The 26,228-nt window shown below is 39.5% G+C and overlaps 1 protein-coding gene across 6 annotated transcripts in view; it reads left to right on the forward strand.

Annotated features, from left to right (window-relative positions):
- The window catches only part of RGS7 (regulator of G protein signaling 7), a 363,940-nt gene that overhangs the window by 300,702 nt on the left and 37,010 nt on the right, over window positions 1-26,228 (forward strand). The window lies entirely within an intron of this gene.

Below are 26,228 nucleotides of genomic sequence, written 5' to 3' on the forward strand. Positions count from 1 at the left end.
TCCAGTGCTTTTTATTTGATTTCTGAGTGCACTTGGGTCAGATTTTGAAGCTTTTCTCCACAACCATGAAGGATAGCAACATACTTACCTTTTAGAAAATGAAACCTGAAATTCTCATGTTCTCAATTGATTTTGGGAGCAGTGGCTTTAAAGTAAAAACACCAAATAACACAGAACTTGCAATAAAATCATGAGCGCTGGCAACACTGTTGATTTGGAGCATGGTAGCTTATGTAGAGAGCAAAAAGCTCTCATCTTCTTGTGCACTCGAGGAGAAGCCTAACATCAGTATCGATGAAATAGAATATAGAGTGCATCTTGCACTGCCATTTATAAAAGGACATTGACAGGATAAAAATCATACTTACAAAAAGAAAAAGGTCTCAATTTGTTAAAAGCCTTTTAGATTGCTGCAGCTGCAAGCATTTAAAAAAAAATCTAACTAGCATTCCACTGATTACTTTGGGACAGTAAAATTAGACTAGTAGTAGTGATAGAGGAGTTGTAGAGGGTGTAATGAAGGATTTTCAAGGAGAATGAATGAGCTTGGAGAAGCACCAAAGACTGAAGCTGAAGTGTGGGGAGATTAGGGGAGAGAGGATCTAAAATAAATGTTGAGTGGAGAAAGACATGGAAACAGTTACAAATGATGAGCATAGCATAGCACAGCATTGGAGCAGTATTGTCCACCTGCTGTGGAGAGGTAAGGAGTGGGGAGAGAAAGATATTTAGCATTTGCTATCCATAGGAATGAGCTAAAGAACAGAAAAGTGATTGAGCTGGGCAGAGAAAGGTCATTCTGTTTCACGGAGCATTTCAATATTTTAAAATGTAGTTGGGTTTAAATTTGGAACAACACCCAAGCATTTCAAAATTCTCCACAAAAGGAAACAGAGCCCTGGTTCTGGGGCAGTCCCCCTGGAGCGCTGCCCAAGGGCCGCAGACCCTGAGAACCCTGGCTGCTGAAGGTTTGCAAACCTCAGAGCTTGGGAACCAGCACTCCCAGGGCTCCTAGCTCCCCAACAGCCTGCTTGGTGAGCTGCAGATGAGCCAGAAACCTAGAAACTCAGGGACCCCAGCTTAGCAGGAAGGCTTCCAGGTCCTGGCTTCCCATCAGCTGGACTGTCAAAGAGCCAGGAGCTTGGGAGCTGGACAGATGAGTTAGCAGGAAACCAGGCAGGAAGGGTTTTGTCTTCAATGAAATTGAACAGTCCCCATGAAAAATGTCTATTCTTACTAATCAGCCATCCATCGGGGTATCTCTGACAAGCTCTAAAAGATTAGGAGCAACTCTACAGGCTGTGGGAACCTTGAAGTCTAAGAGAGATGTTTTGTACTAGATTCTGAACTGGATGTAAAGATTTTGGAGACTGGCAATGATGTGCTCCTATTTTCAGGCCTAGGTGGGAAGATGAGTCATTGACGTTTGATGAGTTAAGATATAAAGAGACAATAAAGGAATATATTACAGGAGCCAGGATGAGGGGAAACAAAGTCTGCTAAAGGCTTTGCTTGAGTCATTGTCAGAGGTGCCTGTCAGATGTTTCTAATTTGCCTGTAGTCAGACCTAGGAGATATGAGATGCAAAAGGGTTTGGGGTCTAAATCAGAAATCTAAGTTCCTGACTGTCAAGATAGCGTGACATTTGAATAGAAGATGGAGAGGGAAGTATTGAAGATTTGGCTGGGGTGGCTTTTCTTTCCAATGAGTAGAATAGCAGTTTTGGATACACTGAGGTGAATTCAGTTCTATCAGACTCAGAAGTAGGTAAGTTTGAGAGGGAGAGAAAATGAAGAAATGATTGAAGCATTGAAAGTGATACAGATTTGTGTGTAAAAGGACTGCTAAAAATTTCTTTAACTTTCCTGTGCAAATTTTATTTTTAGTCAATGAAAAACTGGAAACCAAAACCTGAAAATGTCTGGGGCCGGATTAGAACATTTGATTAATCATTAAAATATTGTTTTAGTTTTTGAAAACTGATTTTTTTTAACCCAAAATGACAAATTATTACTGAAAACAGTTTTTGAAAATAATCATTTTCATTTTATGGTTTGAAAAAAGAAAACATTTTGCAGGGTATTTTGAATAAAACAATTCCCCTCCCTCTGAAATTTCCTATGAAAAATCAATTGGCATTTTTCAACTAGCTCTTGAGTACAGGCATAGAAATCATATCCAAATATAATTTCAGAAAATAGATGGCCAGAGATGATGATTTTGAAAAGAGGAAAAAGTCAAGAAGTGGACCAGGGAGATACCGTAGTAGTGGACTTTAGAAGTGGGATTCACACATAAGCATCATTCAATAAGCATGAAACCAGGAGAGCAAAGGTCCGGAAATGGACCTGTTTCAGGTGATCAAAAATAATATCATGGCTGATAATATCAATTACAGCTCGAAGATCAAAAGTGAGCCTGGCTCTGATGGGGAAAGATCATTTGATTTGCCACGTAAGGGTTAAATAATGTCTCCAACTCATAGTGGAACTCTCAGTAAGAGGTGTGGGCACAGACCAAGGGGAATACTCTGTAGCCTACAGAAGGCTGGCTTCTGTACTGTACTGGGTATAGAAGGCTGACTGGAAATGATTAAGACCATTATTTTTGGTGTGGTGATTAGATACAGTAGATGTCTTTTTACAAGATTTTGCTTACAAAATGATGAAAGCTCGTTGATGAATCAGAGTGTGTGTGTTTAGGGGAGGATCTTTTTTCAAACTGGGTTGTGTGTATTTACATTTGTTATTTAGAGGGCAAGAAAATGGCTTTGATATTGCACCATTTGGTTTCCATTTTAATGTTCAATCTAGTGCAATGGTTTTCAATCTATGGTCTGCGGACCCCTGGGGCGGTGGGGGGGGGTCGTCCGCAGACTACATCTAAGATTTCGAAAGGGGTCTGCATCTCCATTTGAAATGTTTAGGTGGTCCGCAAATGAAAAAAGGTCTAAACCCACTGATCTAATGTAATACTTTTATCGTGTAATATGATTTTCAGGCATAATTTGTTTCATTTCTGCATCTTCTAGTTACTGTGTTGTACTAGTAAATAGCCACTCTTTTTCAACGTGCTCCCCCAACCTCTACAACTTCTACAAATATTGGGCTAAAGAATCCACAAAGGATTGTCCAGAAAGATTAGTACATTAGTAAACTGGGGTTATAAATTTAGATATACTCAAGGACGTCAGTTCTTTTCAAGGCAAAAGAAATTAAGAGGTTGTCCTTGTTTGAAAAGAAAATGTTAAACTTCTGATTAATGTCTATAAAAGAATGCATAACCTTCATGAATCATTATCTCAGTTAAGATCCATGATCTTACAGCTTGTTTAAATAGCACAAACAGGTACTAAAACAGTAAATCCCCATAAATGTTCTCCAACCCACTGCGGAACAGTATCTCCTGTGCTTGCTGTGAGATTAACTCTTTAGATAGTGATCAAGGACCATTGACACATAGATAACTTGCTGCCATGAACCCTTAAATTAATGCACTTTTCTTGCTAGCTTTTAAATTAATCTCATTCAAATGCAAAGTACAGCCTTGATGGACAGTACTTAGGATTCAGATTGATTTATAAATGTCCTGATATAGGGGAAATAGTCCCTTGCTGTTTAAAATCATCTATAAATCTTTAAATTAAAGCAAATTAAGTTCAGAAAGTCATGTTGGTCTCAGCAAACTAGAGAGAAGTTATCTCTCTAATGTTACTTTTATGTAATCCGGGAAGGCGACTTGCTCTTAGTGTGTGTAATTGCTAACTGTAGCATCTATATTTATATTTGTTATGACCTTCCATTCCTGTATGTCTCGCCCTGTTTTAAGTTAAAATATAAAAATAAAACCCTTATGATGTGTGGCATTCCATTATCCCATCCTCTTCATCTCCAACATCTGATTTACTAGGTAGAGTTACCATCTAACTAGACTTTAGCAGAAGAGTCTTAGGAATTTTTATGTATCTGTACTTTGTCCTTCAAGGTTGTTTTATAGGACATTACAAAATGCTGTGTTTAATTTGGGTGTGAGGGTAAAATCCCTGTTTGAATACTAAAAATCTCATAAGCTTCTTTAGCAATAAAATATTTGTCTTATATTTTAATTATTTTTAAAAGGTTTCAAACAATTTGAGTGAAGCAAATAGGAATGCTGTCATCCAGCCCTACTAGTGATTCCTCAGTCTATAAGTTCATGTCCAAATGTGTGTGTGTGTATGTTTCACAATACATGACCATAGGTAAGGCACCTCTGTCCATTAGTGGATTAGCACTCCCAAAACTGCAGTTGGTATAGTCTCCTAAATTGCATTATGGGTAATAAAACAAAGCCTTTTAAAAGATGTTATTTTGGGCATATAGCCTGTGTTTATGGTACATATATGCATCTACAAATTTCTTGTGACAATTCTGTTCAAGATAGAAACAGGTGCACATAGCGTGTCTTCTAAACGTCATAGTTATCCTGTTGTGTAATAGCTTTAAGAACAATGTACTGGGTTTGTTTACATTATTATAGCATGAATATAAATGGAATTTCTCACTTACAAAGAGAAGTACAACCTCATGGACATTTAATGTTCAAGTGAAAATTTAGGATGATTCAAAAAGGGGAAGCTATGGAATTTGTAGGGAAGGAAGATAATTACAGAAACTGATGAGATGTCAACTGTTCTATAAGAGTCAGTTCAAACGGCAAGTAAGCCAAGTAGCAGAACTAAATATGAGAATTCTGTAGAATATCTTCCTGAGTAAAATTCTAGTGCAGACACATTACGTTTTGTAGTCTTGTGTGAGATCAGTTTAGTAGTTTCTTAGTTGTGGGGGTTTTCTTGTTGTTTTCTCCCCCCTGCTCATCAGTAGTATTTTCTCAAAGATTCTTGCATAATTCAAAAGGCTGATAAGCAATTTCTGTTTAATAATGCTGATCAGATTAAGCTAACATGCCACCTACACTCCCAGTTATCCTGCTAGGAAGGCAGTGGGGAAGACTTTCCTGTTGTAGAAAGTTATCCTCCTGTTGAAGAGATAGGCCTGTGCATAAAATTAGTTCACTTTGGCTCCTAATCAGTAAAATTGGATATGTCTGGTTTCTGTGCTATGGGCCAGAGTTGCCAATATCTTAATCTTCACGAACACAAAGCTCAGATAAATATAGCATAACACCCAGTTTGCAGAAATGTATAATATATATTTGCTGTCCAAAATCAAATCTCTGCCAAACAATAAGATTGCCAGGAGTACTGTAAATCTTCGACTATCTTTAACTAGTGATAGTCTGAAAATAAATTAAATTAGCTTTCAAAAAGACATGTATCCTCTACTACCAATATAGTAGTGTATTCTCTAGTGCTTTTCCCTATCTAGTTTTTAATGATTTACGACTCAGTATTGTTTTCAGGTAGGCTGCTGTCTATTTGGCCGATGATTAATATTACTAATCATAATTCTATAAAGCATACTTTTGTCCCTCCCCACAAAAGCTCTCAAGGGACTGTTCATCTCCATAAAAGCAAATTCAATATAACAAAATATCATTCTCTTTGAGTGCAAGCACATGTACACAACAGGGTTACCCTTTAAACCAGTCAGAATGCAGGAAGTTAATGGTACAATGAGCAATCGTTTACATAAACTGTTGAAATGTAAATAATTTGTTTGTCAAGAATCCGTTTTTAAACTGTTCGCGTGCACTTAGAAATTGTTATAGATCAAATAAATGTGAAATCAATGTAATCCAACACTGCCTCATGATCAGTGTTTGTAGCTTGGCAAATAAACATCTTTGATTCAACATTTATGTAGAAACAAGGGAGCAACATCCCTGGGCAGCTTTCTGTTGTCCTCACATTATCTCTTGTTCGTTTTGTTTAAAAAGTTTTAAAAGAGTCAAAGTCAACACACAAATCCTGATTCCAAAGCAATTAAAGGAAGTTTTGACATAGACATCCGTGGGAGCAGGGATGGAACCGCTGCTTGTAGCAAAATATATGTACATTATTTGAAAAGCACCAGAAAATATTATTTGCAAATATACAATGGCAAAAATATGTATCCCCTTCTGGTGTAAGCCCCCAGTGAATTCTTTTGGTAGTATTGGCTAAAATCTGTGTATTCCAACTATGTATTACTTAATATATAATGACTGTTGTATTCATTGTTTAGGGGATTTGAATACTCCCACTTCAACTCAGAATTGGGCACCCAAATCCCTTATGTGGGTTTGAAAATCTCAGCCTCTTACTGCAGTTATTCCATATAAGAAATGTCTCTTTCCAATACTGCAGCTAAAATTCTTCTGTGTGTAATGTCTATTTGGGTGCTCCACTTCAGGTGCGCATGCATCTTTGATCAGAGATTTTTCGTAAAATCTATCCCACACTTGCACTCAAGGCATTCTCATGCCCTGTACCAAGGATATACAGAGCTGCACAGGCAAATCACCCTCAGTTCCTTCTCAAATGCCGTGGCCTGAGCTGGAGCTTCTTGCATCTCTGCTCCTAAGAACAACTTACCCCAGCTTTAGCCGTAGGTGGAATTCTAGTTTTAGTTCAGTTTAGTTGTAAGTTTGTCTTTAGAATCCTTCAGTTCTGAAGGAGTCTCTTTTTATTACATTGGACACACCCCTCCCTTTTTCCCAGCCTTTTTTTTTTTTTTTTTTTTTTTGAGGAGTTCTCCCTTTTTGAGTTCTTCTCCAGGGTATGCCCAGATCCATTGCCTCACTTGCCAGGAATCTATCCCAATCAGTGACAGTCATTCCCACTTGTATCCGTTGCTTGGGAGACACACCGGTCCTATCCAAGTGCAAGATTTGTTCAGCATTCAAAATAGGAACTTTAAGCTTATCATCTTTATGATGGAGTGCTCCTGTTGACCTGCCTTGCATCTGGGCTCAGATACTCCCTAAACAGTGGCCTCTAAAGGAACATAGTGCCCCATCAACTGCCATACCCCACTCACCCATAAGTTTTTTATGGGACAAAAACATTGAGGGTATGAGTAGGGCTTCTGGGAAGAGGAGTACCAGATTTCCACAGCACGAGCCTGCCCCCCAAATAGCCTCGGTCTCCTCAGGGACTGATTATTTCCGAGACCTCATGTCCCGTAAAGGATACTTTTTTGGCTCCGGGCTCCCCCAGTGCTGGAAGCTCATCATCTAAGACTTCCAGCTCTTCTGAAAGTACCAAATATACCTTGGTACTGAAGCATACCTTGGTACCCTCTAAGCATGATCGCAGTTGTGGAGGTCGTAAGGACTTGGCACTGAAAAAGTCAATAACATCTGCAGGTCCTCTGCCACCATTACCTCTGCTATCTAAGCAGATGTGACAGACCACTAGAGCAATACCATTGAAGCAAGCAACACATTCTGTTGCTCCACCTTCTACTACAGAGCCTCTTGAGGTTTTGTTGCAGATCCTCTGGATACTGCATGAGTCAGAGTCTCCAGAGACTTGCTTGTCTGCAATGAGCTGGAGTTTCCTTTATTAAAGAGTACTAAAAGACTGTCAGTATCAGAGTCCGCTGGGTCACCCATACTGTACCGCTCTCCAGTACCATCAAAAGTAAACAGCCAACCATTATCACCAGCGCTGTCTGCTCCTCCTTTGGACTTTGCTGAAGACACCTCCTCTGACTCTCAGACCTCAGCACAGGGATGATCTATCTACCACCATAGAGCCATCTCTCCTGAAGCACTCTCTCAGAAGTTCTTAGACAAACTAAATCTCATGCTCCCCCCCATTCAGCCTGATATTAGCAATGCTGATACTCCCTCCTATTCCTTATGGACCCGCACAATGCCCATACTGGGACCTGTGAGCTGCCTATTGAGAGCAGTTTTCAAGAACTACCAGCTATACCTGTGGGGACCACCACAGGCCATAATGATGTTCTATTAATCTCCTGTCCTATCTATCTTTCCTCAACAACCTCAACCCGAAGAGGAGTCTTTCAAGGAGCTGATAAGTATGTGACACCACAAATTAATATTTCATCATCTTTGCCACATGAGGCTGTGTTTTTCCCACCAGCACCACCATCTTCTGATGCTGGTGATTTCAAACAGTTTCAGGAGTTTATGTAAAGAATTGCTGAATTGCTCCAGATCCTGTTACAGGATGTTCAAGAGTCTCAGCATAAAATTTTAGACATTTGCCATATAATGTCAAGTGGCCTTGCCAGTGAACAAGACTTTCTTTGAACACACAAAAATCATCTGGCAGACCCCATCTACCATATCATCTACATATAGAATATTTGACAAAACTATTATGTTCCAGCAAAAAATCTGAATATTTGTTTACCATCTCTCTTCCTAACTTTTTGGTTGTTGATGCTGTCAACAAACATGGCAGACAACATCGTTCCAGGGCAACACCTCAAAATAAGACCAAAAGTGCCTAGATCCCTTTGGCTGCAAGAGGTAGTCTTCCACAACACTACAGTTTAGGACCAGAAATAACCAAGCTCTGATGGTGAAGTATAATCTCACAAACTACAGAAAATTTAATTAATTTATTCAACATCTCCCCTTGTAACATTAGGAGGAACTCCAGGAAAGCTTCACAGAGGATCAGCTTCTAGCAAGGCCCTCATTACAGATCTCCCTGGATGCAGCTGACATGGCAGCCTTCTCTATTTCTACAACGGTTGTCAAGTGTCTTTGCTGCAAAGTCAGGCTTCCCAGGGAAGCCGCAAACACTGTAACTTCCCTTTGATGGACTTCAGCTTTTCATCAAGTCCATTGCACACCACCCAGGGATCTGTCTCATAAACAGTTGTTGAGATGGGAAGTCCTCTCCATTGTACATATAGGAGCCATAGAACCAGCTCCAATACAGCACAGAGGAAAGGGTTCTATTCCAAATACTTTCTGATTCCCAAAAAGAATGGGGACAGAGGCTGATTTTAGATCTCAGGTAGTTAAACACCTTTGTCAAAGTACAAAATTCAGGATGATAACTCTTGCAGCTATAATTGCATCATTAGATTGAGGGGACTGGTTTCTGGCCCTTGATCTTCAGGCTATCTACTTTCACATTGCAATACACTCATCTGACAAAAGATTCCTCTGCTTCATGATCAGCCAGGATCACTTCCAGTATCGAGTGTTCCCCTTTGGACTCTTGTCTGCCCCTGTGGTCTTTTTGGAGATCCTGACAGTAGCCGCTCTCCTGTGTTGATGGAGGATAATAGTGTTCCCCTACCTCGAAGGCTGAATCCTCAAGAGACAATTATACAATAAAGTTCTCTCTGCAGTGAGGACAGCTATGACCCTATCTGACAGGTTAGGACTCTATCTCAACATAGAAAAGGTCAGTGGATAGAGTTGGTAGGAGCTTTTCTAGATGCTATAACATTCCAGCGCTTACCTATTGGTGGCAGGTTTATAGCACTGACAAATATCATTTCCAAGGTTCAGCTAAACCCACAGATTAAATTATTTTCAATAGGCCAGATGGAAGCCTATATATTTGTCATTCTACACACTAGATTGCAACTATGCTGTTTCCAAGGCTGGCTGAGAACTATCTACATACCAAATAAACACATTCTCGACAAGTTGGTGTCCATTCCTCATCAAGTTCTGGACTCACTTACTAGGTGGAAGGACCTGTTAAACTCTGTGCAGGAATTCCCTTTATTCATCCTCCTACTATCATCGCTATAACTTCAGGTGCATCCCTCCTGGGATGGGGAACCCATCTCTGTACACAGACTGTTCAGGGCAAATGGTCCTCCTGGGAGTCTCTTCCCCACTTCAAACTCCTGCATTTTAGGACAGTCAGGCATCCCTACATTCACTTCCTTGCCATAATCAAGAGTCTATCCATCAAGGTCATTACAAACAACTTAGCAACATTCTTCATGAATTGCCAAGGAGGAGTGAAATTCCCTTCTTTTTGTGTGGAAGCCATAAAGCTATGAAACTGATGCATAGCCAACCACATTTTCATTTAGGCCTCTTATCTTCCAGGCATTCAAAAGAACATAGGCAACAATTTGAAATTACAGGATTACAAGTGGGAACTAGACAGTTTGATACTCATATATATTTTTTTAACCTGGGGGTTCACAGAACTGGACCTTTTTGTCAGCACCATCAACAGAAACTGCAATACAATTCTGCTCAAGAGGTGGTCTTGATTGTTAATCCCTAAAGGATGCCTTTCTCATTCCTTGGAAGAGAGGCCTTCTTTATATTTATCCTCCAATCCCATTGATTCTAAAAGTGCTAAAGAAAATCAAGCAAGACAGAGCCAAAGTCATTCTAATGGTACCGACTTGGCCAAGACAAGTTTGATTCCCTTACCTGATTCACCTCACTTCCTGTCTGGTGTTACAACTTTCCACTGTCCCTCACCTGCTGGGTGAGGATTCGGATTAGACATTCGACATTCTATGACTCAAAATGCGTAGGATGCCTAGAACGCATGACCAGGCTGAATGGGCACTGCTACCAAAAATATCTGATCAAAGATTCATGGGACACATGCTTACTTGATGTGGAGCACCCATACGGTCAAACATCTCAAAGAACTCCTGTTACTGTACAAGGTAAATTACCTCTTCTTCCAAACTGAGAATATGGTTATTTTTTCTGATGTAAAAAGTGATGGCTGGATAATTTGAAGACAGTTATATTAAAAAAAAACCTCTGGTATTTCATGTTGGCTTTGGTAGTGCGAAAACATAATTGCAAACATAATACACAGAACAGAGTAGGATGTTTGGGCTACAGAGACAAGCAATATTCAGGGCTCGTTGCACAAAAAAAAAAAAAAAAGAGAGAGACAGGTTTCATGGATTGGCAATGGAATCAATATAAAATTTCAGTTTGTCATGGATCACAAGAAGATGTCAAAGCTCTTTAACCTTATTCAGATAGCCTTATGAGAAATGTAAATAATAACTCTGAATGTCAGCCGTTGAGAAGGATCTTTACATTGGAGTTTGTGTCGCTTTGTTTTCCTAATTTTAGACAGCCTGATCTCATGATTATCCTTGTTCTTTTATTTATATTTGTCAACCCTCACTTCTGCCCCCACCACCAGGAGATGCATTTCTCAGCAATAATGTTCAACACAGTCAAGCATCTGACATGGTGTCCCCTGCTTGACCCTTCCCTTTCACACTGCAAAGCTCATTGGGGAGTGTTGCATAAGGTATTCCATCCATTGTTTAAGTAATGGGACTGGATTTCACAATGGATATGGTACATGACACCAACAGCAGGATACCTTCTGGGGACCGGGGGTGGGGGAGATGCTGAGCACTATCTTGCAGAGTTTTCTGTCGGGGGCAAAGCTTGTTCTCCAGTGTCTCCATAATCCATGGGTTCCTTGGAATCCACAGGGCCCGGAGATCTCTGTGCCAGTTCCAGGGCCCCCTGGCTCTCCTCTGTCTCCTGGTCCATGTGGCTCCTTTGGAAATGCACAGTGAAGGTTTGTTCCATTACCATCCTTGAAGAGTGGGGATGTCTTGATGTGGAGGGCACTGGGGATGTATTAATGCAGCCACAGGCTACGCTATCCACTTGGTGTTCTCCCAGGCTAGGTGGAGATGATGCCCATTCTAGATCTAGAACTGTTTCCTGCCTCTGGCAGTTACAGATCCCATGGCAGTGTGGAATGGGCTCCAAAGACTCTCTATCAACACTATGGGAAGGGTGAAATCTGCACAGAGGAAACCATAATAAAGACCATAATAAAGACCTTGACCACTGACAGGAGTGGAAAGAAGGGTCATATAGTTTGAGATTTCTTGTACTAAAAACACGGAATATCTCTGGAACAAGTTTTGCCAAAATGTCTTGATTAAGTCTACACTGCACAATAATATGAGGCCACAACCTGTTTAATAGTATTCAGTGAACTGAAAAAAGAGAGAGCTTAAAGACAGTGTGCATCGATTACACTAATTGCTTGTTAGTTGAGCCAGCTTTATTTCAGGTGGGTCTGTCTACAATAATTTGAATTTACTGTTGGTTGATCCATTTCCATCTGTATTTCATAAAGTGTAAATATTCATTACTTTTCCTGTAGTATATTTAAAGCATTTGACGGAGTCAGGTTGATTGCTCATTCATTCCAATTTAAAAATATAGAACTATGTATTGTCTCTATTAATTAATGAGTCAAAATAAAGTTAACTAGGAAGGATATCTATTAAGCATTTAATTTCATTCTGTGTTGCCTTCTATAGATCTCTTCTAAAAATCTTCAGCAAGAGAGAACACTTAATCCTAACAAAGCTTTTCTTATTTCTTACCAAGATGATCTGATCCTTTGTAGTCGTCCGTTCACTACAATGTTTGACATTGAATAGTCCTAGGTCTTAAAAACCAGTTGTATAAAAGTATTAGAAAAAAAGAAAAGTTGTACTTACATAATTACAAGCCTGTAAATTATATATCTTTGAGCTAAAGGAGACAAAAATTAGAAATTTAGCTGCATACGATTAATTTGTTTTGGTAATATTAATTTACTGAAACCAATTGCATTTTCTTTAGGGAAGTCTACAGTATCTTGTGACATGTATCCTGTATAGTTTTTAATGATCTTTTAATGCTCCATACTAGGGAAAATGACAAAATTTGACTTTGGATTAAATAAATCCTTTTACAAATTATATCTGCTCACTTCAGGGCTGCATTTGGCTCAGAATATTAAAAGAAATGATTATCCTGTCCTGCAGCTCTGTAAAGATTTTATTTGGTACCACAATAAGAATGGCCATACTGGATCAGACTAATGGTCTATCTAGCCCAGTATCCAGTCTTTCAACAGCGGCCAGTGCCAGATGCTTCAGAGGGAATGAACGGAATAGGGCAATTATCAAGTGATCCATCCCGTTGTCCAGTCCCAGATCTTGGCAGTTGAAGATTTAGGGACACCCAGAGCATGGGGTTCCATCTCTAATTCTTTTTGTAACTCAGTTATATTTTTGGCCTTCACAACCTCCCCGGCAATGAATTTCACAGGTTGACTGTGCATTGTGTGAAGAAGTACTTCCTTATGTTAATTTTAAACTTGCTGCCTATTAATTTCATTGGGTGACCTCTCATTCTTGTTTTATGTGAAGGGCTAAATAACACTTTGTTATTCACTTTCTCCACACCAGTCATGCTTTTTTTGACCTCTATCATATTCCCCCTTAGTTGTCTCTTTTCTAAGATGACCAGTCCCAGTCTTTTAAATCTCACCTCATATGGAAGCTGTTCTATATCCCTAATCATTTTTGTTGCCTTCTCTGTAACTTTTCCAGTTCTAATATATTTTTTCTGAGATGGGGCAACCAGAACTGTATGCAATATTCAAGGTGTGGCTGTGGGTGACATCCCCCAGGGAACAATATGAACTGTTGAACCACTGTGTCCCTTTAATTCTCCAGAACAGGGTGTCTAGTAAAAAGCAGCCTCTCCAGGCTCTGCTCACACAGCCATTTGAATGTAAAGGCACACCCCACAAAGTTACATGAATGCTCTCCCAGCCACTTATGAACTGATACGGGGCAACACCAGTATATCCCTCAGTCCCAGCCTTGCACCCCAGAAATATGTGTCTTACACTGATCAAGGACACCATCCCCTTCCCCGAACAGTGTAAACTCATTAAAAGTTCATAACTCCATCAAAGGGTAATGAATACGCAATAGCCTTTGATAACCTGAGTAGAGATTCCCCAGCACGTCAACCAAAAACATACTGGTTTAGATAAACAATGAAACAAGTTTATTAACTAGAGAAAGATAGATTTTAAGTGAATATAATGGATATAGGCATAAAATTCAGAATTGATTACAAAAGAAAATAAAAGGATAAAACCTTAATCTAATGCCTGAACTTTACCAAGATAAATAAGATTTGAAAGCAAAAAGGTGTTTTTGACCCAAAAACTTTCAGGAGTCCATGCTAATAGGAAAACGTTCCAGCTAGAACTAGCGCTCCCCTCAGTTCAAGGGTGGTTCTTTGTCTTTTAAGTGATCTTGCAGCCGTCAATAGAGATGGGGGAGAAGAGGTAATGAGGAACCCATTGTCCCTTATTTTATACCCTCCTCCTCTCTTTGAGAAATACCTCCTCTGGGGTGGAGACAATCAGTCTGTGATATACATGAGATTTGAAGCAACTCTCAGGTGAACTGTAAATGTCTTGCTCACACCTTCTGTGTACATGACTTTTGAGATGACATGCAAGGTCGTTGTTTACAGTCTTTTGTTATCTCTGAGGAATTAGTCCGTGGATGTTCCCCAGAATCACAATATGTTTCACTAACAAACATGTAACAAAATCTATAACTCCATATACAATGTCGTTACACACATTTTAACAGGACCATGATGTTCACTGATTATCATTCCACCAAGTTTCTGTGATGCCCATTGTATCACTATCCTCATTTAATACCAAGCATTCAAGTTCCCCCATCTTAGTATATAGACTTCTTGCATTTGTATACAAACACAAATAAAATTTGTCAATATTTAGTTGTCTGCCTTAATGTTATGTTACTGAATAGAACTCTTTCTCATATGACTGCCTTCAATTCCTACCTGTACTTTATCAGCTTCTACCCTCTTCTCTTTACTAGAGTATGTACTAGCTTACTAGAGGATATAGAGTATGCCCTTTAATAAATCCTCCCATAAAGAGTGCCTCTATATGAACCATGTGCTTCTTCGCACCTGTCAGCTTTCTCCCAGCTCTTAATTTAAAAACTCTTCTATGACCTTTTTAGGTTTACATGCTAATAATCTGGTTCCATTTTGGTTTAGGTGGAGCCCATCCTTCCTGTATAGGCTTTTCCTTTCCCAAAAAGTTCCCACTTTCTTAATAAATCTAAATCCCTTCTCTGAACTCCATTGCCTCATCCATACATTGAGAGCTTGCAGTTCTACCTGTCTATAGCCCTGAGCATGCAACCGGAAGCATTTCAGAGAATGCTACCACAGAGCGCTTCGACTTTAATCTCTTACCTAGCAGCCTAAACTTGGCCTCCAGTATCTCTCTCTTACCTTTCCCTACATCATTGGTACCTACATGTACCATGACTACTAGCTCCTCTCCAGCACTGCACATAAGTCTGTCTAGATGTCTTGAGAGATCTTCGCACCCAGCAGGCAATTCACCATGCGGTTCTCCTGGTTATCACAAACCAACTCTCTGTCTTTCTCATATTCAAATCCCCCATTACTATTGCTTGTATCTTCCTAATATCTGGGGTCCCTGCCCTGAAGGGGTATCCTCAGTGCTGGAGGATGCCATGACATCGTCTGAAAAAAGGGTCCCTATGGGGATCATTTCCCTCCACTCCAGCTTGAAGTTCTCTTTCCTTCAGATTTCCATCTTCCTCAACACCACAACAAGCTGTCAGACAGGGGGTGGGACTGCTCTACTGTGTCCCTGAAGGTCTCATTTATGTACCTTTCTGTCTTCCAGTTCAGCCACTCTGGTCTTAAGAGCCCATAATTTGTTCTCTGAGGGCCACAAGGCACTCTGCATTCAGTACAATAATCTGGATAACCCCCACTCCGCTACTGGACTTCTGCCTGATTATTTTTAATCTTGCAGGGGTTTTGTTTGTTTGTTTGTCCTTTGTTTTGTTTTTTTGGGGTGGTGGTAGTGGTTATTGGCCTACATTTAGAGTATGTCAGTTATATGTATCTATCTCTCACACTCCCTCACTTCACTTCCTTCACAAAACTCTCATTTGCTGTTTCTGTTTGTTAGCTCCTCTAGTTCCTTAGGAGCTGTTTTTTAAACCCCTGTTCTTCCTGAGTAAGCCCCGCCCCCTTGTCACGGGATCCTGAAGGGATTAAGGATCAAAGGATATCCAACTAGAGTTTCATGAGAAAACTCTCAGTTTAGCCTAGCAGGCCGCTTGGTTTAGCACACAGCCCCACAACAGACCACGCTATGAACTTCAGTCAAGCAGGCAGATTGCAAGCAAGCAAGTACACAACAAACAAAGCAGAATCTAGGGGGATATAACAGAGAATTATAATAAAATGTGTGTTAAACAAAGGATCATATAGTCTCACCTCTTTCACCTGGAAAACTCTCTGACAAAACTCCCACGTTTGCTGCTCATGTTCACAATACATCTCTTTGAAAATGAACCAGGAAAAGACTGAAGAAATGGGGATGTAAAAATACAGAGATTTAATAGTTCCAGAGGACTAACCCTGTTAGTCTGTATAGAGCAAAAACAACCAGAGTCCTGTAGCACTTTAAAAATCAACACATTTAATTTCTGCAAGCATAACCTTTCATGGGCTGCAACCCACTTCATCAGATGGAAGAAATAGAAATCAGATAGGGGGTATATATATACATCCAAGGACAAGGAACAACAATGGGGAGGGTAGGTGTTATCAAAATCCATTCAGTTACAGTAGATGAGGCCTATTCACAACCATTGATTAGAAGGTGAGAATGTGTGAACAGTGACAATTACTTCTGGTAATGAGAGAACCATTCCTTAAAACCCAGGAACCTATCTCTGCAACAAACCCCGTTGCCAGCTTGCCCCCACATCAACTCTAGTGACACCATCACAGGTCCTAACCACATCAGCCACACCATAGGAGCTCATTCACCTGCACATCTACTAATGTAATATATGCCATTATGTGCCAGCAATGCCCCTCTGCCATGTACATTGGCCAAACCAGACTGTCACTATGCAAAAGAATAAATGGACACAAATCAGACATAAAAAATGGTAACATCCATAAACCAGTCGGAGAGCACTTCAATCTCCCGGGACGCTCTGTAGCTGACTTGAAAGTTGCCATACTTCTACAAAAAAAAATTCAAAAACAGACTTCAGCGAGAAACTGCGGAGCTGGAACTCATATGCAAACTTGATACAATCAAACTGGGTCTGAATAAAGACTGGGAATGGTTATCTCATTACAAGAAGTAATTGTCACTGTTCAGGTTTGTTGCAGGGATAGGTTCCTGGGTTAATAGGTTGCAGGGATAGGTTCCTATAAACTGTCTTCAGTAGTATCTTGCTTTGATTTGCTGTGGTCCTTGCGGATTAAGGATATCCCAAACTTGTTTGAGGTCTTTCTTAGATTTTAGACATATATGAGAATGGAACTGGAAAATCCAGGTGAACTACTTTGCATGTTGTGACACTAAGCACCTCTGTATTCACATCCAACACACTATTGTAATAATCTTTGTACAAAATATGCCTTCTATGACATCATTTGAAAACTAATGATTTATTAATAATTAATATTCTTGCATGCTGTAGATATATGGTGGGTATTAAGAGTTATGGATATATGCTAGAATTTTGACTAAAGTGTGTTTAAACCAGTCATGCCAGGGAATTGGTAAACAGATCTGCACTAGACACAGGAATGTGTTTTCCCCACCTGGGAGTTACTTCCAAAGTGCTCTCAAAGACAATGAGAACATATTTACATATCGCATAAACAAACCCATCAAGTTAACAAGTTTGGGAGAACCCAGCATGGAGTCTTCACCCAGCAGGAGAGAGAAGTTCAGTCTGAGTTTTACTTCTAAAAGAATACATTGGAAAGATTTACTGATCTATAAAGACAGGAGGGCTGAACCTCAAGTGATATAATTGAATCAACTGATTGTATACAATACTACTGCATTATAAAAGTGTATAAAGTTTTTTCTGAAAGGCTATGATATGCTGGTGATTGATATAATTGTGAATTGTATGTATTAACACTATATAAGGAATTGCAATCTGCCCAGACAGGAGGGACTGTCACAGCTTTCTACCTGTCTCCGATGTCAATTAAGCATGGTGGAAACAATGAATGTCCCATTTACACAGAAATCATATTTTTTTTTTGGGGGGGGGGGGGGTATGGGAAGCCCACAGCAAGGGAAGAACAGCATGAGGTCATCCTGCCTCTTGAAATAAATTCATTGAATTCAAGAAGATAAGCAAGGAGAGAATCCATTTCAGCATCCATTACTAGACAGCCACAAGGAAACAGCTTTTGCAAGCTGAGAAAAATGGGTCCTTCAACCAAGTGGGGATTGAAGTCTCTGGGACCTGAATATAGGTGAGAAAGCTGCTTAAGCAAGGATTGTACATTGCTAGCTTAAGTTTTAGACTTTTATATGCATGTTTTCACTTTTATTTGCTTGTAATCCATTCTAACTTTATTTTCTTTTACTTGGCATCACTTAAGCTATGTCCTATTATGTTATTTTTACTATAAACCAGTTCAGTGCAGTTTTTAAATGAGAGGGTGTATTTACCCCAGTCAAGTTAGTAAACTGGTGGGTTTTGTGTCTTTAGAGGAACAACTGGACCTTGTAATTTCTCTGAACTGTCCAGGAGAGAGGGCTGGACATTGCAGAACACACGGTTTTGGGAAAATTCAGGACTGCAAGTGTGTTGGGGTCACCTTGCAGGTTGTAACCAAGGTCAGTGGAAGCCAGACAGGCTGCTGAACCAGGACTGGCTAGAACACAGACACACAGAGTGTGTGACCTGCATGCTTGTAGACTGGCTGGGAGCATCCCAGGCTGGGAGCTACAACAGCAAAGCATTGTGAGGCACCCAGGGGGGCAGGGCAAGTGGTGACACAACCCCTCACTTGTCTGGATTGCATCTTGAATCGAACCCCATCACATGTGCTACCATAGAGATGTGGATTTGAGAGGAATCTCAGGATCTGCTGTCTGTTAATTAATTGGGTCTGAGGTGCATCATTCAGAGGACATATTTGTGTCTCACAGAGGAGGTAACTGATGGCTTAGGAGATGGTCATAGGGTAAAATTAAAAAAAAATACATTTGATCAGAAGCTGGTCTTAAATAGTATCTGATCCTGAATTCTAGGCGTGTGAAAGTCTAATGATTATATATGGCATGGACACATACACCTACCTTAAAATCTAGAAATTCACAGTTCATGCCTAAAATACTTCACCGGCCATTTTAATGCTCACTTCATTCAACTAAAATGTTGTCTTTCTGTATATACTTCTCAATGGACGCATAGGCCAGGTGGGACCTGAACAAAAGTAAAAGTACCATATCTGAATGCCCTTTAACTCCGAGGAAGTTTAAATCTGGATCCAAACATTATGGCTTAGATTTCAGTCCATTTTTAGTTACAAAATAATGTGACATAGCAAAAAAATCTACCAACACCACACTTCATAGAGACTTGCCACTCAGCGTGCAGTGGTACCTAAGCATTTCCACTGGAGAATCATGAAAGCTCAAATATCAGTTTACTTCTGTTTCAAGATTTTAAAAATTGTGTCTTCTATTACTCAGGCAAGAACTAACATTATGCAGTCTAAGATCTCCTGAGGCCCATGAATCATCTGAATCTCTGAAGTGAGGACACTGTAAAAACTAAAACAGAGTGGGCTGCAATTTTTCATACAAGCTGGTCCCATGGTTCCTGAGTCATCTATTAATTAGTGATCTGTAGGAAAAAACTTAAAAGGCCACCATTCCTGATGCTTAGATGCCAGTTGTCAGTTCAAAGCCAGGTGGGGATCAACTGAGTCAAATATTTGTTCGTTCTAAGGAGGTATCTGTGCGGTTGAAATCTAGGGAATATAATAGAGAATTATAATAAGATGTGCATGGCATTCATATGTTCTCTTGAAAAAAGTGGAGAGAGAGAAAACAGTGATGATCTCTCCCACTTCTATTATGCCATAATGTTGACTCTTGACACATACTAAAAGATTAAACTGTTACTGTATATCAATGAAGGACAAACTCATCTGATATTTATCAGCTGTGACAAGATAATGACAGCTATAAATCATCTGAGAGCCTTGAGGCTGTATATTTGGTAAACTTATTAGCTTGCAGCTTGTGTTTGTCTGTGGTGGAGGGGGAGGGACTTTTTTTCCCCCACTTTGCAGTTTATAATCTGTGCTGGATTCACTTTATGACAACTACTCATTTCTTACTCGAGCATTTCGCTAATTTACTTGTGGTCTTGTGAATGTAGATGCAGTATTACAATTAACTAGTAATTTTGTGAAGAGTAGTTTTTATACTTCTCAAAAGTATCCCGGACCTGAAGGTGAAATTACAATTTCTTACCATTATCTTCAATGTACTGAGGAAACATATGGAATTTTGGAGTTTACAAAATACTCAGACTTTTGGGAGGTTCATAAGGTTTGTGAAAGTGTTTCAAATTAAAGACCCTATTTCCCTTTGTAACTTAAAACCAAGTGTGTAATTCACTTTTAAACTTCCTTATTTACATATCTAGACTGTACTCTACCAAGTTGTATTCCTGTTGCAAGGGATGGGGGCAGGTAAAGTGAGCTCCAGGCTGCAGCAGTTATTTGGCAGAGGGGAAAGGGAGTGGTCTTCTGTCATGTGTATTTCTATGGATCTCAGTTCTGCAGTCTTGCTATTGCCCTGTCCATGGTTCTATTGGCACAGCATCTCTGAAGGGAAGACGGAACAAACAGATCCACAAGATAGTCCATCTGAGCAGATTTACAGTTAAGATGGCATGCTCCTTTTCTGTCTGAAAATGCTGCAGGGTTTCAGTATGGAATAAGGTTTCCTTAAATATGGTATATGTTCATTTGCTCTCTGCTGAGGCTTTTCTGTTTTAGGATACATCATAGTGAGTATATCTTAACAAATGTCTAGCCAGTAAATAGTTATTGATAACAAATACTGTTGGCTGTGCAGGAAGGCAATATGAAAAAATAATTGATATTACAAAAACCTGGGACAGCCAATTGGATTGTTTGGATTAAATACAGAGGACTTCATTAAACATTGGCCACTCCCTACTATTGTAAGTAAAATGTATCATGTTTCTCATTTGAAATATAGGGAATACCACAAAGACTTCTGAAACCAAAATGCATTTAGTTATCACACAGTAACTCACTACTACAGCTATCTCTTCTTCTTAGCATAGGAAAAAATATGTGACTATCAGTTTTTTCTCAGATAGTATTATGTTGGCAAATGGTGACCATTGTCATTATCATGGTGTAGAAAATACCAATGTTTAAAGATATCCACTAATGATATACTTTTATGAAAATTCCTGGGATGAGGTTGCAGTACCAAAAATTTCAGTTTACTGGTACTGTTAAGCAAGGCTAGAGTGCCTTGTCCCTCAGATGTGTGGGGTTTTTTTTAATTGGAATTATATCATAATGCAGCTCCATACGGTCTATCAGGAAGCATCAAGAACATAAGCAGTAGTATCCAGTAGTACTAGTACTTAGTCATCCATCCTTGCTTCTGTCTAGTTTCTTAATAACATATTTGTGTCTTTGTAGTTTGCAGTGCTTAGCTTTCCCCCTTGGAATAGGTTAATTTATTCAAGTACCTTATGTATTACCAAATTTCCCTGTGTCACATCTAGCTGTACTGTTACTAACCTCTGAAGGCTTGAAAGAATTAAAAAAAAATTATACTGCAGGAGGAATTGATAATAAATGCCATATCTAAGCTATTAATAATATCCAAGCTATTAATAATATCCTCCCACCTACAGAACTCCTTGACTTCAGTGGAGTTGCAACCATTTTTTCCAGCAGTGAGTCTGCCCTGGTATGAGTGATAAATCCTTTGATCCTGCTAACCCAGTGATGGACCACTCCTTTGCTCCAAGTCTCTCATGGTCAATATTATGCCTCAACACACTTTGAGATAAGGGAAATGTTAAATGCTAGATGGAAAGGGGCTAAGTTTGATTTTAAATACATGACAGAAATTTGGCAATGGTATTTCAAGGCCAAATTACGTCCTCAGTTATGTTCTTCCACTCCCAACAGTTTCAACAGGGTTGTTAGAGTTTAACTGAGGGCAGAATTTGCCCCACACAGCATCCAAGCTCTATAGGAAATAAGTATAATGATTCGTCATATAGGCTAGGTTTCAAATTTTCCAGGAAATCTTTTGGAAACTCCTTAAAGTGTGCCAATTACATACTGCATGCTAAATGGGACGCCTGCAGCATATCTCTATTGAAGCACTTCTCTCTAGCAAAAGTAGGTAGTCCTGTTTAAAAAGGTACCGTGTATGAAACTCACCCCAAGGGGAAGGTAGGAAGTAGCCCAGGAACAGCCAGCTACAGTGCGGCTGTTGTTGGGGCCTGAGCCTCAGTCAGCGTGTTTTGGCAGGGATCCTGCTAACCCAGTGATGCACCACTCTGCCACTGCCAGGGCCCTGGACTGGTACCTGGTGGAGTTTTATTGGAGGGAGGCCAACTCGCCTCACTATCTCACCATCTATTGACAGGAGGAATAAGCCAATAGGCCTCAGGCCCCCAGGGAGGGCAGGGTAAGTAAGCAGTCAAATCCTGGTATCAAAAGGTTTAAGATACTGCAGATAGCACGTATCCTCTCTTTCGCCCACTGGCCTAATTCTAGAATAGATATATTGTTTATCGTCTAAATTGATAGCTAAACCTTCTGCCTTGGGAGCAATGGACCATCATAGAAGGTTTCATATTTTTAAACTCCCAACTTTCACTATGAGCTAGAAGATATTCTGAGTTAGAAGACTGTATTTTTTGCTTTTTCACAATTGCAAATTATACTTTTCTATATGTATTTCAATAGTATTTAAGATGCTTTCCCTAGGATTTTTGGTCACTTCTAGGTATTTTTTTTTATCCTTAGTGTCTAAGGACAAAAATGTTTATATTATTAATGCCATGTGTCAAGTTTTAACAAAAATGTTAATTTATCACATTAATGTAAAAGTTGTGCTCATCTCCTAGTGAGCAGTGGATAAATCACAACAAAAGGATTAAGATTAATATATTAAAGAGTTTCTTTCTTTCCTATGCCAATGTCCAGAGATCTTAAATCCTTATATAGGGAGATTTCTGCGTAGTTTGCGTAACTCCCATCGACTGCCGCTGAATCTCCGGGTAAGTGTAGACCAGGGCTCTGCTTGTTTCACATCCATTCATTTATTTCTTAGGAGTACCAAAGTAGTGCATGTTGACTTTTCACACAAGGGCTTTCAATTATAATTTTAGCCTCTGCCATACTGTCATGGAAGAATACTATCAATTTTTGAGTGGGAAAGAACTTCCTTCTAATTATTACTAACAAAATCGGGCACTGTATTATGGGAGGCAGCGACCCTGAACAAGACTTGGTCATGGTGGATAATCAGATGAACATGAGTTCCCAGTACGATGCTGGGGCCAAAGAGCTAATGCAATCTTTGGATGTATAAACAGGAGAGTATTGAATAGGCGTAGTGAGTTCATATTTCCTCTGTATTTGGCACTGGTGTGACTGCTATTGGAATGCTGTGTCCAGTTCTGGTGTCCACAATTCAAGGAGGATGTTGAAAACTTGGAGAAGGTTCAGAGAAGAGCCACAAGAATGATTAAAAGATTGGAAAAAATGCCATATAGTGAATGAACTCCTTCAGTCTATCGATTTAGCATATCCCAAAGAAGGCTAAGGGGCAAGTTGATCACAGTCTGTAAGTACCTGCATGGAGAACAGAAATGTGATAATAGAGACCTTTTCGGTCTTGCAGACACAGATATAACTTGATCAAATGGCTGAAAGTTGAAACTAGACAAATTCAGACTAAAAATAAGGCACACATTTTTGATAGTGAGGGTAATTGATCATTGAAACAACTTTCTAAGGGCTGAGGTGGATTCTCCATTACTGGCAATTTTAAAATCAAGATTGGATGTTTTTTTCTAAAAGATATATTCTAGTTCAAACGGGAGATAATTCAGAAATACCTATGGCATGTGTTTTGGAGGAGGTCAGACTGGATTATCACAATTGTCCTTTTTGATTTTATAATCTCTGAATCTATCATTGACCTTTTCCCTTATTTTAACATTTTAATCAAAATCTGACTTTAGGCATTGTTCAATTTTAGGCATATACATTTATGGTTTCTTAATTATCCTTACAGATTATATATAAGTTTTAAGACTAAAGGTCTCCTTCTCAGAGGTACTGAGCATGCTCAGCTCCTATTGACATCAGGAACAGTTGTGGATACTTATAATTCCTCAGGGTCAGGCCTCAATTTTTGTCTATACATCTGATCTATCTAGACCTCAGGCCCTTTCCAAAGATTTTTGTTTTATTATTCTTATTTTGGTAGCACTTAAAGGCTCTACAAACACACAGGAGGAAACAGCCCCTGCCCTGTGGATCTTACAGTATAATTTAAAACATGAGTTGGAATGTGAGTGTGACGGACGGTGGGGGTAGGGATTAAAGTAACAATAAAATTATGCCCAATTTGAGGTTCCAGACTACTGGAAGGCTTTTATTTATATATAAAATACATTACAATAAATCTACTACCCCTGTCACTCCACCTACTCCTCATTGGGTGGCTATATTTTTGTAAGCATCACAGCACAGATGGGATTTGCGGCGAGAGACTGGAGCCTCCTAAATAGATTACTTGCACACTGGCTTTTCTCCCAACCCACAATGGACACTTCCACCAAAACCCCTCCTCCATACAGATGGCTACTTTTTGCCCTTCCTCTTATTGCTAATCGTTATTTCTACTCTTTGTCTTCCACTTATGCTCCTAGCAAGGGGTTGTCCCTGACTCACCACTGTGTTATGTCCCCTGACTGAGCTGTATCTTATGCAGCTTTGTACACTTTGTGCTTTTCTTTGTACTTTTCTAGTTTGTACCACTCTAAGAGTAACTATACCCTATTGATAATATTTTGGCCAAAAGCAAACTAAATGTTGTGAGAGGGGAAAGAAGAACTCTTTTCTGAAGAACTGTGAAAGTCATTCATTGTGTTTCAATATTATTCCCCTTCTCTGGCTATTAGAAAGCAGCAAAATTGGTTGAATATACCGATTTCAGAAATCACAAAGCTAAATAAGATGAAAAACACAGCACCCTTCTCTGACTGTAGTATTTTCTTTCAATTATACTGTATGCATTTTCACATCATGTAGCTCCTTTTGCCAAGAATTCTGTTCTTCCACAAAAGTCTCTTGTGCTCATTTAATTCTGTCCCTTTTGTACTTGTGTGGTATTTTTCAGCTCAAGGAGTGTTGTTTTGAATTTGTCAGTGGCTAGACTGAATTTTATTTTAACTTACAGTCTGTCTTGTTTACAACATCAGAAAATATAATGGGCTCTTCAACCTAGAGCACTAATATAAGCTCCAAACAGTAAAGATGTATGTACTGGCATCTAGTCTGCACACACAACTTTCCCCAGCTGAGCATAGCTTCTCTTTAGTATATCAATTGTTTAATCACTTTTTAAAAGGGACACATTTTGCTCAGTTACACTGGTATAAATCTGTAGGAACTCCAGTGAAGTCAATGGATCTGATGAAATCAATGGATTTCCTCCAGATTTACACCAGGATAACTGGTCAGAATATCTTCTTTTTTTCTCCCTCAACCGCAAATTAAAATGGCTCCTACTTTAGTATAATAAAAAAATTTTCTCTGATGAGCTTTTTTAAAGCTCAGATACAATGGACAGCTGAGTTACATTATGGATTAATCTTGCCCATTGTATCGTGCATTGAGGGAAATGATGATGAAAAGCCTGAAATATATGTAATTTCGTTTAAAAATATTTAAGATTAATCTCCCCTTCTTTTTAAATGCATGCTATGTCTCTGTCTAGCCTGTTCATAAAATGTATGCCAACCCTTCTAGCTTGCTTCAAAATGTTGTTGGAAGATCTGCAAGTTACACATTTTAAGCTTATAGGTTAACATTTTCCAGAGCACCTAATTAATTTAGGAGCCCAACTTCCATTAGGACTTGGGCAGTTATGTCATTTCAATGCTTTTAAAAATTGTACCTGTAGCCTACTTTCCTAGATCAAACACATTTCTTTTGAATTCCTCAGATGGGCATTCCAGTCCTCCAACATTTCATCTGAATGTATCAGATTCCTTTTCTACATGTCATCTGCTGAGCTTTTAACAACTATACTTATTAGCAGCAATAAGCACACATACACAGGGGCATGCATAAGGGGGGCAAAGCAGGGGCACAGACCCCCCCAATAATCATAGGGAACACAGAACTCCCCTGGCCTTGGGCCTGCGAGGGACAGCAAGCATTTCTGGGGCTGGGGGAGGAAAGGGGGCAGAAAGAGTGATCTCCAGTGTGTGGGGATGGGGATACAAAATGTGCCCCTCTAAAATGGGTCAAATTTAAATTTCTGCACACACCCTTCTACAGACACAATATCATTTTGCAGACTTAATTGTTTTATT

Source organism: Emydura macquarii, unplaced genomic scaffold (genome assembly GCF_026122565.2).
Source record: "Emydura macquarii macquarii isolate MOO-44397 ecotype Brisbane River unplaced genomic scaffold, CSIRO-AGI_Emac_v2 contig_3517, whole genome shotgun sequence".
Lineage (NCBI taxonomy): Eukaryota > Metazoa > Chordata > Testudines > Chelidae > Emydura > Emydura macquarii.